General features: G+C 38.8%; 1 protein-coding gene across 1 annotated transcript in view; it reads right to left on the reverse strand.

Moving 5' to 3' along the window:
- LOC126809796 (neo-calmodulin) overlaps window positions 1-14181 on the reverse strand; it is a 52038-nt gene extending 37857 nt beyond the window's left edge. Inside the window, exon 1 of the mRNA XM_050534574.2 lies at window positions 13520-14181. The gene's annotated coding sequence lies outside the window, so the exon portion shown is untranslated. The remainder of the gene's footprint in view (window positions 1-13519) is intronic.
- Between the last annotated feature and the right edge of the window lie 1257 nt (window positions 14182-15438).

The raw sequence follows: 15438 nt of genomic DNA on the forward strand, positions 1-15438 counted from the left end.
GTCCCCTGTCAAAACGAGTTATCCTCGTCTTCCAACGTTCCACGAGAAACAGAATATGGGAACTTTTAAACTAGTGGACGTACCAAATTCAAAGTAAAATGTTTTTCTACCTTTTTATACGCCCACATGTATATAGTCGTCACCCTGTCCGTCCGTTCGTCAACAATTGACTTGTGATCGCGATAGAGGCTACTGTTTTTGACGGCTCGTTTTCAAATTTCGTGTCACGCATTGTGGTCATGCGCGGATGAACCCTATTGATATTCAGCGTTCCGTGACCTTCGGTGTCAACTGAGAGAGAGAAAGAGACTAGGTCATTTCGGGACTAACATATGGTTTTAATTTTATTTCAAGAATTCGCTTGCGCGTAGGGGTGTTTAGCAGTGGGAGGAAATCGGAGGACCCGGAGAAAACCCACGAGGTTGGACAGGCAACCCTACTCCTTGTCAAGTACAACCGGGGATTCGAAACGACGCCAGTTGACTCAATGGCAGGCCTTATGATACAGCGCGCGCACGTGCTAACCATTCGGCCATTTAACCCCTCTGTGTCAACTGAGATGTATGTTGGCAAATTTAGACACCCTGTACAGTCGCAAGATCAAGTACGTTTTCTCCCATAAACCTCCAGTTGGATTATACATAAACTTTATCCAATGAACAATAACATCGGTGTTGGTATGAATGCTCAACTTTGACTATACCGTTGTGTGATAACGAAGTAATTTATAAATAGTCAATACATCAGAAGTTGAGCAAGACAAGCCAAGACAACAGACGGGGGGGGGGGGGGCTTTAAACCTGGATTTGTTTTGTGTAAAGTGTGTTTTAGCCTATATTATCCGTCTCCTCAAATGAGGATTGAGATAAAACGCGAGTACCATGACCACATTCAAACGTGACAAGGAGTAGGGTCGCCTGTCCAACCTCGTGGGTTTTCTCCGGGTCCTCCAGTTTCCTCCCACTGCTAAAGACCCCTACGTGCAAGCGAATTATTGAAATAAAATTAAAACCATATGTTAGTCCCGAAATGACCTAGTTTGTGTCGAGTGGAAGTTAAACCCCATTTCTCTCTCTCTCTCTCTCTCTCTCTCTCTCTCTCTCTCTCATTGAAATATAGCATAGGCTACAATAACGTTGGAATGATATGTACATTACCTTGCATATCCACTGACTGATATACGTCAGCCGCTATCCTTTGATATATATATCCAGTAATTGACACACTAACTCCTTACTTGAATCATTGAACACAATATGCAAAACTATAGCATTACATCAATGAAAACAAATTCTGTTGTTGAAAAGGAATCCGAGCAGGTCACTTACTTCCAATTTCATTTGTCCTTTGACATATATCATATTTGTCATTTGAGGAGTTCACATTTTAACAACCTTTGTTGTTAATTTGTATTTAAAATGCACCGACCTGCGTTCTCTGTGTTTCGTTCTCACATACGCGCCGTGTGCAATATGATTATGTCATGTGAAGCAGAAAGTCTTAATATACAATAGATGATACCCTACACTTCACCTTGTACTTAAAAAGAAACTCCTTGTGTATTTTATTGAAAGCCAGCGAAGTGTAGTATCAAGGTTAAATCGCCCTCTAAAGTTTACAAACTGAGATATGAAAAGTATTAGTGTAAACTTGGACAAATCTTATGTCGGTCAGATAATATCAAATTACTCCATTTTATCTTGTCGCTCTACTAATCTCGCTCCCCGTGTCCTTAAAGACATTTAAATGTTTGCTACACAATAATGTGACTTTTAAAAACCTTGACGTGTAGGTCTTCTTTTCCTCTTAATGTCCTTTGTCATACTTGGGATGTCACCCAGGATATCGAATTCGATATAAGGTTAGACCGTAGCGCCGCTGTCCGGGCAAAATTTCCCCCATAGCACACTGCATGGCGTATGCCTGTCTTCATTAGCCCAGTCGGAGCAGAAAAGTAGGACTTTAAACCACATTTCATTTCATTTCATTTCTCTCGGGATATAAACAGATACCAAAATACGATATTGAACAAATCAGTGAATCATGTATTCCGAGAAATTTTATTCCTACTCGAAAACAATATGCAATTTAAACTCCTCTAGTTCGATAAATTAACATAGATTACTGTTCCTGTATATTCTGATCCCATGCATTTTGCGAGATTTCCACAATATATCATTACTTAATGCCTCTCCCGTTCCTGCAAAGACGTCAAACTTGATAAGATTTTTGGTCATGCATCAATGTACCACTTTAGTCACACATCAATGTATCACGTTTGATGGTTGATGTCAATAAGGACGTAGAGTGGTTTCAATCCAGACTAAATGACTAGTACAACGTTTTATTCAGTACTAGCAGGATACCCGGCTTCGCTCGGGGGTCATAACTCCGAAACCGGAAGTGGTAGACTAACGCCACATGTCCTATGTTGCTCCCCGGTCCGAGCTACCACTATACCCCAAATTTCAGACTCGGGGCAGACCTAGTGTAGCCGCCAACCCCGAACACACCGGCTTCGCTCGGGGGTCATAACTCCGAAACCGGAAGTGGTAGACTAACGCCTACTGGCCTATGTTACTCCCTGTCCGAGCTACCCCTATACCCCAAATTTCAGACTCGGGGCAGACCTAGTGTAGCCGACAACCCCGAACAGACCGGCTTCGCTCGGGGGTCATAACTCCGAAACCGGAAGGGGTAGACTAACGCCACCTGGCCTATGTTACTCCCCGGTCCGAGCTACCCCTATACCCCAAATTTCAGACTCGGGGCAGACCTAGTGTAGCCGCCAACCCCGAACAGACTGACAGACAGATACCCGGCTTCGCTCGGGGGTCATAACTCCGAAACCGGAAGTGGTAGAGTAACGCCTCCTGGCCTATGTTACTCCCCGGTCCGAGCTACCCCTATACCCCAAATTTCAGACTCGGGGCAGACCTAGTGTAGCCGCCAACCCCGAACAGACCGGCTTCGCTCGGGGGTCATAACTCCGAAACCGGAAGTGGTAGACTAACGCCACCTGGCCTATGTTACTCCCCGGTCCGAGCTACCCCTATACCCCAAATTTCAGACTCGGGGCAGACCTAGTGTAGCCGCCAACCCCGAACAGACAGACAGACAGACAGACAAACGACAGTCACAAATATATATATATAGATAGAGCAGACGTACAAAATAGGTATACTGAACATCCGCATCCAACGATGCAATATCGCAGACAAGCTTGTATAAACCTATATAAATAGTCGTTCTACCCAAGATACACAACGTTACTATTAGTACGGCATTTATAAATACATATTCATATAGTGATAGCCATGTGTATGTTTTATATAGTAGTAGTCATGTATGGTCTATGTAGTTCTAGCCCTGTATGAGACAGATCCAATGAATATATTGGGAGAACATAACAAATCCAATACCCACTGGGAAACCAATGACAAATCCAATACCCACTGGGAAACCAATGACAAATTCAAGGTCTATTGGGAAACCAATGCCCATTGGGAAACCCATGCCAAATTCAATTCCATTTAGAAACCAATGATAAATTCGTAGCACATTCTGAGACCAATGATAATGATTCCAGCGTGACATGCATCGCCCTTTCTATTCGGACTATTTCACAGATCAAATGCAGGATCCCGACGTTTTATAATACGGTTTTATGTTAATCTGGATCATTTCTGCAAATATCATAGATTAGCAGTCATTTGATGTTATTTATTTGAAGAGCTTAATAAAATAAGCTAAAGTGCTAGTAATCGAAAAATAATGTAGTTTTTTTTAAACTTTTATTTTTTTGTGTAATAGCCTTTTTCGTTCCAATATTAGGGGGCTGGCATCCACTCATGCCTCTATTGCCCAATGCAGATGTCAAAGGACAATATTGGTGCAAGTCATTATCACACATGTCGTCACTTCCGATTCAGGAAACCTGTATTACTCAGCTATCGTAGCAATGGTCTCTGTGTTAAAATTATATTTGGAATGTGTTTAACCAGTTCTATCACATATGTGATAATGACTGGCACCAATATTGTCCTTTAATAATTTGCGTATGTGTTACCGAACATAATTTACAAAGTGTGTGTTTTTGAAAGTAGTGTGACTACTATGCTCCCACAGAAGAAGATTTAAAACTTCGAACTGAGAAGACAATATTATCTTTGAGACAAGACATATCCCCATAGACAGCATGAAACAGGTAAGTGTCAATATAAGGCGTCAAACGAATCTCTTGTATGTACCCCAATGGGATTATAATTATGTTGTGTCGGGTTGCATCGTATATGCCTCGGGGGTTTTGGACTGTACTATACCGTACTATACTGTACTATATTGACTCTTCGCCTCAGTTCATGCATATTTGGGGGATCACTGTGGCTAAGTGGATAAGACGCTGGCTCGCTAGCCTGGAGATCGGGTGTTCGATCACTGCATTGGGCGAGAAACTTCATCCAGATTTTCCTGCGTGGTTCCCCCTTGTCAGTGATGCAGGACGGAGGGCCTGACAAGGACAGCTGTCTAGTCGTTCGGATGGGGCAAAAAAACGAGATCCGGTGTACACATTGGCGTGCACGTAAAAAATCCCTTTACAGTTGGAATTCGATATAAGAGTAGGGCGTAGTGCCGCTGTCCGGGCAGAATTTCCTCATGGCACACTGTACGGCTCATGCCCGTCTCCATTAGCCCTGTTCGGAGCAGAACAGTAGGACGTTAAACGCCATTTCATTTCATTTCTTGCATATTTGGCACAAACTATAATCTCATTTTAAACATGTCCATACACACTCTACTTGCTGACTCGTTCTCTTGACAGCTAAAAGTTGGGCAGCTGTGTACACCTGGCAGGAGACGCTAACACTTTCCAAAACACTGGTGTCGTTTGCGAACGGGATATTACACTGTCTTGGGTTCTAGTTGTTTACAGCTTTTATATTAGAGAAGTTTGTGTTCATACTTTGTGTACTCCTTTCCTTCTTTCCGTGCTTTGTCTATACCACACCCACGATCTATATTCTGTTGTTAATTTCATTCCGATGATCACCTGATACCAAAGGTTCTTGATAAATGTAATTTATCATATGGGATTGCTGATAAATGTAGAATGCATGTTGTCTCTAAATTCCAGTGCACTGTGGTCCGTCTCAACTCACCATGAAACAGTAAACTAATCTAAAATATTTAGATTTAAAACAACGGCTAGATCACAAGATTGAGTGTATTTTTAATGAAATTTGTTGCGCACACCAGACAGATTTGTCCCTTAGCAGTTGAACTGCTATACAGATTACTTAACATTTGTAGTATTATTGTCTGTAATCAATCGCCCATTGCCGACGGGGGTCATTTCTGTCTGATATTTTTGTATTGGTTGGCTTCAACTACGCATGTATTCTACCATCTTTTATCATAAGTATTTAAGGCGAGGTGTATCTAAGGACCTCATTTCAGAATCAGTGTTTTAGTGTTCTTTAACTCCTTCTGTATTGAGTGACTTCGACTAGCATGCAAGATGTACGGACAAAATGAATATATATTTTATCATCTTTTATCGTACAAAGTAATGGGGATCTAAAGACTTAATTTCAGAATCGGTGTATAAGTGTTCTTTAACTTCTTCTCAGATAAACTTGGGCACTGATCAGAGCTAAACAGTATTTTCTTCTGAGGGAATAGAGAACATATTAAACGCTGATTAGCCCAAATGGGGGCAGACCACCTATTATTTCCTCAACCTCGGTAGTTCCTTCTATTTATAATCGTATTTTCTTAAACTTCTTGGTCTCCCCTTTCGCATGAATAATTTTGCTAACGTTTTGGTCTCGAATCTTAAAAGAACGGTTGTTTGCATTGACACTTTCTGTCAAGTCCAGGTGAATGTTCTCGGCGGAAAGACAACAGCGCCAAGGGGTTGGTTACGGTGATATTGCATTTTTGTATACAAGCTTTGGTGCAATTAAGATATTGCCAGATGTTGCTCCGTCTGTGTCGGAGACCGTTCAGCCCAATCAAAATTTGGTATGATGTTGCCAGACAAAGAGACGGGTCAGTGGTCTGCCTCCAAATCAGGATTACGGCCTTAATTATCAACATATTCCAGAACGTTTACGGCCTTCAAGGCTTCATATTTTGAACTCTCGTCTATTAATCCACGTATCCCAGAACATTAACCTCTACTAGTAGTGTTCGACTAGTGATGATTCCCTTTATTGTATTCGCGCATATAATCTATTACAATAGTAATTTGTTTATATCAACATTTGATTCCATCCACCAATTCTTAATTTAATATATATATATATACACTTGATTAAACATTCGTCTTCATGAACAGGGAAAAGTAGTCGTTTATTTTCCGGTCTATGTAGATATAATTATAGACAGGAGAACTATTCCAGACTTGTGATATTAGAATAAATATGACTTAATACTATCAATATAACTGTCGATAGAAAGCCATCAGAGAAGAAAGATTGGTATACCGCATTTAATATGTTTTGATGCTGTTTTTTAACAGCTAAAACTGCCCGGTGGACAAATCAATGTTATTTTTGATTTTGACAACCCTTCGAGCAACGCCGCCTGGAAGATATTTTATTCTTTCTGTTCATTTTAGCGTAACCATATTTATTTTGATTAAATGACCTTTAATGGATGTGTTAATACCAACAAGCCATTTCTAAATTATATTACCGGCGGTCTACAATAACACATGTATTCAATAGATATAGGGTCCAATGTACTACCTCTGTGACATTCGTTCATTGCAATTGCAGTGGCGGAAATGAAATATAGGAATTGACGCCCCACTTTTCTGAACCAGCTGGGCTATTAAAGACGGGATTACGCCATGTAGTGTGCTACGAGTGACATCGTGTGCAGAAACCCTCTTTTTCGCCTGTTCTTCGTCAAAATCCACCAGGTCAGAGTTCTTTTACGTGCTCGGGACCTCGGCCAATTCGAACGACTAAACCCTTTTCCTTATCATGCCATCCGCCATGCACTATTGACAAAGGGACAGATCCCGTGGTTCGTCCTCGGCTAACACCGGGATCGCCCTGGTTAGTGGGTCATCGCCTTAAACACTGGGCCAACATAGCTCCTCTTTGGGTATACAAAGTTGGCCCTTTGGATCAACGTGTAAGCTTCTTCAACGAATAGGATCGATGTGACGGCGACCGCCAAATGGATTGCTATCACGGGCCTTCTCAAATAAACATGCACATTAGTGTCGAAGACCTCGGGTGATAAACTATAATCATTACATTTATAGTCTACCGTATTTCATGAGGCCAACTTCATCTCCTATAACACTGTATTTCAATTATATATTTTCATAGAAATGGTGTTCTTATTGTATCTTTACAGATTTGATAAATTGGAAGTTTTACTGGTCCAATTCGGGAGGGACGTGTGTAATTTAATGGGAAAACTTATTGTATACGATATCACCAAAGGTGGAAGCGGATGTTAAGCCTCAAAGAACGAACGAATCACTTGGGGGATTTTTTTTAATAGAACATTATTAAATGTGGTAAAACTGTTCGTCCATTTCGATTTGGCTATTGTTTCTGTTTTTATTCAATTTTTTCTGAACATTAAAACAACGAAAAAATCGCCAGTTTTTGGCTTTTCGTTCCCGGCTCTGTTTCTAATTTCGCCAATCTGGTTAAAACACAGATCCAATTTCGTTTCGTTTTTATAGTTCAAAATTTCGTTTTACTTGTCTTTACTGCACTTCATGTAGTGTAGGCCATCGAAAGTATAAAAAAACGAAACGAAATATAGATCTGTATTTTAATCAGATTGTAATTGCGCTAGAATATTTAAAATTGGTGTAGTTATTCATTAAGTTAATGTCTTGACTTGACCGAGTGTGGTTATGGATAGCAATCAATAATATCGAGTGTTAAATAAAATTATACGTGTTAATAAACGTTAAATTCGATTTGGTTATTGTATCTGTTTGATTTTGGGTTTGAGCCCCTCTCAACCCAAAATTCCCCATTCTATAAAAACAATTTCAGCTTTTTAAATGCAATGAAGGACCATAGTTAGATTTAATATCTTGAATGATAGCTACTTAGTGTGTTTAGTCGTGACGAAAGACTTTTTAGCGTGTTATTAATATTAAACTGAACCATAACGATCAAAGCGTAAAGACAAACAAGACAAAGGTGGCTTATTTCAGTTACATGTATTAAAATACACACTGGAAAATTATTCATTTGATTGAAAAGTGTGGAACAGGGAACCCAGATTGAACAGTGTTCTGTTTAGCAGATTCCAAAATCACACATCGGCATACAAATATTAAATAATTCATTTAAGTAATTTTATTATTTGCTCTGCTTTGCAGAACACAAACCATATAAGGTCGTTTCAATAACTGAATTATTTCAAGATTGCAATATTTCTTCATATTAATATCTTAAGTGAAATGTTTAATAGCTTCTGGAGGTTTCGTGACAGAGAGATTACTAATGTTTCACAAGTTCTATAACTGTTAATCTTTCGCATCTTATTCAGTACCATATAGATGCACATGTTGTACGTGAAAAGGATGGATTTACTTTCTAGTTACGGTATGCTTACTATTCTAGAAGACCCCATGCACGTCCCCGTTAAAGGAGTTTTGGCTTGGCCGGGGAAGAACTCGGGATTTTTCATTCTCGATTATTATTTGCCTTATTGTATGAAATAAGTTACTATTGGTACCGAGGTAAGATCACGTTAAAAGAGCACAGTAGCGTCCAATCAGAGGTTGTGAAATAACGACCACCACGGAAACCTTGACATTGAACGACCCTTGAACTTTGCAACTCGATTATCACTGCTAGACATTTTAGCTTGAAAGCGCGAGACTTGGTATTCGCGACGATCGAGAAATCTGATAGGCTCTCAAGCTGGGCTTGTACCCAATCGAAATTAGTGCCGAAATATGCAGGATATTACTTTAAGGGCTGGATAAGATGTACGTAGTTAAAGCGAGATTAAGACTTCTATTGAAGATGACTTGGAGTAAGCTGACCTTTGTAAAATGTCACGGAGATATTCTTTCTCCACGCACCAGTTAGTTTAATTTTCTAATTATAAATAACAATTAAAGAAGCATGCACCTTTACCTCCCGATATTACTTTAAGGCTTGATTCAAATCCAGTATGTCACATTTCAAGTAGAATTGTGGACTTAATAGAGAAATACATTTATACCAGCACTTTAAAGGCTTTATGTCAGCTTATATCTTGACTTGTCAACCCGAATAATTGTTTTCTCTGGTCGACATATTAAACAAATATATCTTTGTTTTGAACAATATGAAATATGTAAGCAATAAATTTCTAGATCATCTTTGAGAACTTTTGTTTGTAAGGGCGATTGGTGAGTTATCAGTCAATGGTTACTGTGAAAAAACAAGTAAGGGAACTTTGGTGGAGAAAAATAGGAGAAATAAAATAGGGGTTTAATGTTCTATTTTTCTGCACCGACTAGGCTAATGAAGACGGGCTTACGTCATACAGTGTGCTATGAAGAAAATCTTGCCCGGACACGAGCGCTACAGCCTACTAGTATTTGAATTTCAACTGTCAAGGGTTATTTTACACGGGACCTCGGTGTTTCGTCCAGTCCGAACGGCTAGACACTATCCTTCCCTGGCCCTTCTATCCTACACCAGGGCGAAGGGGAGAGCGAGCCGTAAAAAGCCGGGAAACTGGTTAGCGAGCCACCGCGACTCCAAAAAATATGTGAGAACAGCGATGTTAAATGATATAACATCTGACAAGTACGCTAGATATTTTATATTTTAACAGACATGACTTTATCTATGCAGCTTGTCTACTCTATTTCATTTTCAGCATCAAATGACTTCTATATTCACTTCTATTCTATGCTATCAATCAGCATGATACAAGCGGAACTAATCCACATCAACGTTTATTAGACTTCACATAAAACAACAGGCAAACCTTTAATGGGCGTCGAAGGCAATACGAAGCCAACGACCAACGTGCCCACATCAGTATGGGCTCCCCATAAAGCCGACCGACATTAGTTGGGGTCCCACGACGAGATTGGTGGGGCGCCCAACCAATGTCACTTAGTTTTATGGGAACGTCGCCACACATGTCGTTATATATGAGGCGCTCCCCAAATGGTGAGGCTCCTCATAATGAATCACAATGAATCACACGATTAACACCACAACTTGATTGATGGGGGCGCCTCAAAATTGAAATTTTCAGTCATTTTCATAGTTGCAAACCCTATTTTCCAAAATTTTCTGGGGGAGAGCACCCTAGACCCTTCTCCAAAATGAGGAGCGTCCACGGTACCGTTCGCTGTGGAGCGACAAGTGTAGGTACATCGGTGCCCCCAGAAGCCCCCCCCCCCCTCGCTCCCAATATATTTGGGCTAGCTACGAGCCTGTTTAACGAACGAAAAGACATGTCAGGGATGCTACATCATTTGAATTGAGATCTGTCAGATAGTCCGTCAAATCAAGGAGAAGGGTAGAAATCGGTTGGGTTGGGTTAGCTCTGGCATCGATCGTTTACTTAAAGAATAAACGAGTGTAATATTCTGAAAGTATAGTTAAGATAGCTTTATCCGAGGAAAGGGTATGCAAATCAAAAGACGAGATGTTAAAAAAAATCGACTCAAATTGTAGATAGGAGGATCGCCTATAGAGTCTACATAAGTGTTCTCCATCAATTTCTCAGTAGCCGAGTAAACGCGAATATGCAATTTCTTTTGAAAACTGTTGTCTTCTTGGTAATTTTAATGTAGCAATAAACTAGAATATTATATTATTAATTTTAATGTAGTAATAAACTAGAATATTATATTATTAACTGAAGGTTTGCAGGAGGATTATGCGTCTTTAGTAATACACAGATTTATCATGATATAAGGTGATTTTTTTTAATCACGAAGCTCGTCACATATTTTAAGATATATGCTTGAGACTAGAAAAAGGTTTCTAGATTGTTCCACACAATTCACTGAAAAATATCTTTGATTTCCCGTTACGTCACAGTCCCAGCCGTCTCATAATACAACGAAACTATACAAAACTTTAAATTAAAAAGTCCGTTGACTAGAACAGAACCGTGACTCTTTTCTGTGGGCTAATGGGCATTTGAGCATTACATTATCCTACATTACGTCGACGTTCTAAAGTATGTAATGTGAATTTAATGTCCTTTTGTCATGCTCTGGGATTCGTGTGATGACATGCATTTCATTACCCGTGTCTTACATCCCCTGAGAAGACATACTTTTGCTACACTGTATCCGTTGTGTCCTGGATGTTTTTAAATTATAACATGCGATCTAATTATTATTCCAAATAAAATGGTAGGCCTACATGATATACCCACCGTACAGACAACGATATAAACAAATATGTTTTCACAGCACTTATCGGCTGTTATGAAATATGTGCAATGTGAAAATGGGAGACCAAATGGATACGTAACCGTTTCACCTGCGTTATATGCACAAGGAACCGAGACAAATGGTGGCAACGGCAACGAACTGCAGCTGGGTGGACTGCAGTATGGAGATATAGTTTCTTTGGTGTTTTATTATTCAAAGACACAAGTATTCGATACCTTGCCTAATCGCTGTGTAGTTTTCCTCAGTCAAATTGTCCAGTGTTTAATATCTAAAATAGATTTAACGACCCCCCTTTCTGCTATAATCAGGTTATTGCAATTGAAGACGTGCACAAACTATTTAATGTGCTATGCAATGGAATAGGTTGGACGGCAGACCTACGATATAAGCTACAAATCTTGCTGCAAAAAGACCGTCACTAAGCTAGCGTTCTGTCGCATAAATTGACACCATTGCAGTTAAATAAAATCTTCATCATGCTGTTAAGAACAATTTCTACAATAGCACTATTGTGGAATCGGGCATTAAATACCAACCAGCGAGCAAGGCAAGAACCTACAACTGATTATAATTTATGTTGTTGCTTTACTTTTGTACGATTTTTATATTATCCCAAATGTAATAGCACCACTTAGTTGTACACCGTGCTCTATAAATACTTTTATTCAATACAGTGTTAACAATTTATCAACGGAATTTAGAGTGCAAAACAAAAAATATATTATTATATACAATGTATACAAAGATAGTAAGGTATACTAGTACATACCAAGATTAACACAAACCAGAAGTCAGCAACTAGAACATTCAAGACGTTATTCGTTCTGTTTTATATAAAATATTAATGGGCAGCTACTTTTATTTAAAACTATTTAGACGTACATGTAACCTATACAGAAAATACCTTTAAAAAAGGGCCAAAGTGGATTTAATCGTCAGTCGGTAGGTTGGTTTAGGTCATCCGTAATATCACAAGTTGTCTAAATTTATTTATATACTTTTATAGGAACCTCCAAAACAACAATCCTACAAAACGTTCTTTTAGTAGCAATAAATAAATTTGGTTGGAATCGATTGAATGGTTGAAAACGGCTAAACCCTTCTCTGCTTCTTTCAAATCTATTAGAACCGCCCAAGACAAATAATAATAATTGATGTTTATTATTTGCTTTATGAAAAAAAAAACAGAATGGAAGAAACTGTCAAAACATGCTCTTTTAAGGTCCTGCTAACCTACCTACCCCTACAGTGTGCATCTTTTGAACGAATCTGAATAAAAACACTACCCAAACAACATACCTACCAAATGTGGTATATACGAAATCGAAACCTTGTTAACTTATCGAGGGGTATGCATTCGAATCATAACCAGGTTATCGCAGATGTAAGTCTGGCCCATTACTATGAAGGTTTAAAGGGACAATAACACTCTTGCTGGCTTGACAGCTCCAAAAAATACAAAATAGCCTTATTCTAATTACTAGATGTGTTAGTGTCCTACCTGTTGTGTAAATTATCCATTAAATCCTATTTTACTTGTCCAGAGGGTTCAAAAATATTTTTAAATCCAAGTCACATTTGAAAAGCTTTACGTCGGGCTTTTCAAATCATTTAGTTGAATTTTTCCAATTTTTTAAATTAGGTGTGTTACGATGAAATTTGTATCATCAATTAATTGGAATATTGTAAAATAGTGCAATTTGTTGACCAGAATAAAGATTGGGACATATTATTCAGTTACAACAAGAGTGGTATTGAGCCTTTAAGATTTTTTATGAACTCGGTATAGCAGAACTGTAAAAGTTGATGGGAAAATCAGTTCGTGTCTGTTCCTATACCCTTAACTGCGTAGATACATTTAAGGCGTCTGTAAAATAGCATTGCATGGCGGAATCATAACGTTTTATTCAATAATATGTGATATAGCGTGTAGTACACTGATGTCCGGCAGAAGAATCGATGAGCTGATTGAAATGAATGAACAGATATTGTGAATGAAATTAAGGTTAAAAAATGTCAATATCTGTTTCGTTATCTACTTAATTCATCCCGTCATGAAAATAGGAAGACATTTATGATTTTATAAGATTTAAAAAAATGTGAATAACATACCTTTAGACACAATTAGGGTACTCCCCTCGCCACCATCCGTAGTAGTTTCAAAGTGCAATGTCACGCATTTGTTATGATCTGCAGTGTGTACTACTTCATATTACTCTCGAGATATTTCCAGCACGATAAGCGTGTATGTTCACGAAGTCCTACTTTTTCTGCCGAGAGATCCGTACACCGTCCGTATTCCACTATAGTCAATATACTGGTCTATTATCTACCAGGATATGTCTATTAAGATCAGATCACTCCAGGCTGTGACGTACTCTGTGATTATTTGTTCCACGATGTACAAGGGTATATTTACTTGATATTAAGAAATCCTGTATCTGTGTAGTTAATACAAAATATAGGTTAATTAGCTTGATTCCACTCAGTCATTCCAGAATTCTCTTTGATTTATCTTATTGTTTGACGGGATATTCCGTGCCTCGTAAATTGATATATATTACATGACAGTTGTACTATAACTGTACATAACAGTGCATAGCATAAAACACTAACCGTTTTCTAAGCCAATTGTCAGATATTAGTCTATTAGTAGTGTTAACAACGCTAGGCAAGTTATTTATCAGTTTACATGTACTGCAATACCGACTCGATGTTCGAATTTGTCCTTCTGGGATCACTGATGCATTATACGCACGTATGCCGCGTGTCTATAGAAAGTGGATGTATTCCATTAAAATCAACGCACAATTACATAACATCTAAAATATAAGTCTTTCTCTGAATAATAGGTTTACACAAGACTAAGTACAGCTTTTTCTATGGTGGTTACCGAAATTTGGTGGGTTTTTTTTATATCACTACACAAATTAGTTCATCCGTATATTATTATTGTTGTCACTGATATAGCTATAACATCGACAATATTAAATGATGTGTTTAGAAGTAGTGTACCTTTCTGATACAGACAACGGATAGCGTAGCTCTATATACCGACTAGACTATAGTTACCAATAGCCATATGACCACGATCAATAACACAGAAGAAATAATTAAATATACATAACTGCTGGCCGATGATTACATAAAAGATTAAAGGACAGCTTGAATCAGGAAACGCTGTTTTAAGACTTCCAACAATTTTTCCAGCTGAGAATTAATTAAGAAAAGATATATCGTATGTCATTTGTGATGACCCCTTATCGTCCATTTTTCTCTCTATTGCGTACACGTCGTCATTAACCCGGTTGGTGCAGAAAAATAGGATGTGAAACCCCATTTCAATTTATTTCTCTTTTGTGAATATGACAACAGAATTATAACACCGTATAATGTTTGCTGGGACATATTTCCCGGTCAAGTCTTTATGTCGACTTAAAGGAGGTAAATCTGTTTGATTTAGCGCAAAATAAAGTACAGAAATGGATTGATCAGATGTGTTATTACGAGGATTGATGGTAAGCTCCATACGAGTAATTATTTGTTTCCAAAGATTAAGCTAAAGTCGACTATAAGTTTTCGGAAAGTCTGTGACCACAGGTCCAGAAGAGAGAGAGAGAGGGGGGGGGGGGAGGGGGAGAGGGTAACGTACACTCGATACAAACTAGGTCATTTCGGGATTAACACATGGTTCCATTTTATTCCACCAATTTTCTTGCGCGTAGGGGGCTTTAGCAGTGGGAGGAAACCGGAGAACGCGGAGAAAACATCCGAGGTTAGACAGGCCACCCTGCTCCTTGTCACGTACAGCCGGGGAATCGAAGCCACGCCAGTTGACTCAATGACAGACCTTATGATACAGCGCTTCAAATGTGAATTAAATGATTAATTAGGTATTCAGATCAACGGATGAACGTGAAATTGAATGGATTAAAATACCCCTCGCGATTTAATAATTTAACGTTAAACAGGATATTTGTTTATTCTTGTAGCAATGGTACTTTGCAATCGAGACTATATTGTCAGACACT

Source organism: Patella vulgata, chromosome 2, assembly GCF_932274485.2.
Source record: "Patella vulgata chromosome 2, xgPatVulg1.2, whole genome shotgun sequence".
NCBI classification, from domain to species: Eukaryota; Metazoa; Mollusca; class Gastropoda; family Patellidae; genus Patella; species Patella vulgata.